Source organism: Phoenix dactylifera, unplaced genomic scaffold, assembly GCF_009389715.1.
Source record: "Phoenix dactylifera cultivar Barhee BC4 unplaced genomic scaffold, palm_55x_up_171113_PBpolish2nd_filt_p 001555F, whole genome shotgun sequence".
Classification (NCBI taxonomy): Eukaryota; Viridiplantae; Streptophyta; class Magnoliopsida; order Arecales; family Arecaceae; genus Phoenix; species Phoenix dactylifera.
The window spans coordinates 28,158-29,530 of record NW_024068863.1 but is presented as its reverse complement, the minus strand read 5'-3'; positions in this window follow the sequence as shown (position 1 = coordinate 29,530).

Genomic DNA, 1,373 nt, shown 5'->3' with positions numbered 1-1,373 from the left:
GCAGTTGGTAGGGGCCCACAGCCACAGCAGCAACTTTTGCCCCGTTGCCAACCCGAAAGGTTACCGCACCTTCCGCCAGCCTTCTACTTTCCTTTAGACCCTGCATGGTAGTGCACAAATGAGCACTAGAACCAGAATCTATAACCCAACTAGAAGTAGAAGAAACCGTTAGATTAGTTTTAATTATGAGCAAGTCTATACCTTCTGAAGGTGTGTCACTTTTCTTGTTCTTCAGGCTCTCGAGGTATGAAGGACAGTTTCTCTTCCAGTGGCCGTCGACATTGCAGTGGAAACATTTTCCTTTGTCGTTAGCCTTTTTCTTTTGAACTTCCTTCTTTGGCTTCTTGTCTTTCTTCTGCTTCTTAGCAGGCTTCTTTTTCTTCCAAGTAGACTTTCTCTTGGAACCAAAAGTCAACTCAGCAGCAAGAACATTGCCCCTTGAACCTTTCAAGGCTCCCTCAGCAGTTACCAACATATTTATCAGTTCTGTCTTAGTGCATTCAATCTTATTCATGTGGTAGTTTACTATAAACTGACCAAATGAATCAGGAAGTGACTGTAGGATCAAATCCACTTGCAATTCCTTGTGCATGTTCATTCCGAGCTTCTCAAGCTCCTCTAGGTCCTTGATCATAGTCAGACCGTGATCATGGACAGACTGCCCTTCGCGCATCTTTGTCTTGAAGAGCCTCTTGGACACTTCAAAACGAGCTGTGCGACTCTGCTCACCATACAACTCTTGCAGGTGTGCCAGTATGTTCCTAGCAGTCTTCATATTTTCATGCTGGCATTGGAGTTCATTTGACATGGATGCCATCATATAGCATTTAACTCTAATGTCATCATCCATCCACTTTTGATGCATCTGTCGCTGAACATCAGTAGGACGTGTTGGTAGTGTGGGGATATCTGAATCGAGTATGTAGCCTATTTTCTCACAGTCCAAAACAATTTTGAGGTTTCTAAGCCAGTCCTTGTAATTGGTTCCGGTCAGTCGGTTGGTCTTAAGAATACGGGTCAAAGGGTTTGAGGCTGACATTATGATCTGCAGAGAGTAAAGATTCTAGTTAGACTTTTGTACTTGATCCTAATCTGTTCTGAGGTCTTTTAGAACAAATTCAACTCTCACTATTTTCTCGAATTCCTCACACTCCCCTGGTAGGAAAACGGAAATCCCACACGACTAGGGTTTCTAGTGGGTATTGTGGTCCCACCAATTTACATGCCACCTCACCTAACAGTTATTGGTGACACATAGATTGATGAATGTACAACTCTTGTACAATGCTTCTCAAGCATGTTGCAGTGCAGCTTGGTCTCTAAGCCATGAAGACCTCACCTAACAGTTATTGGTCCCATTTCTTAGTTAAGTC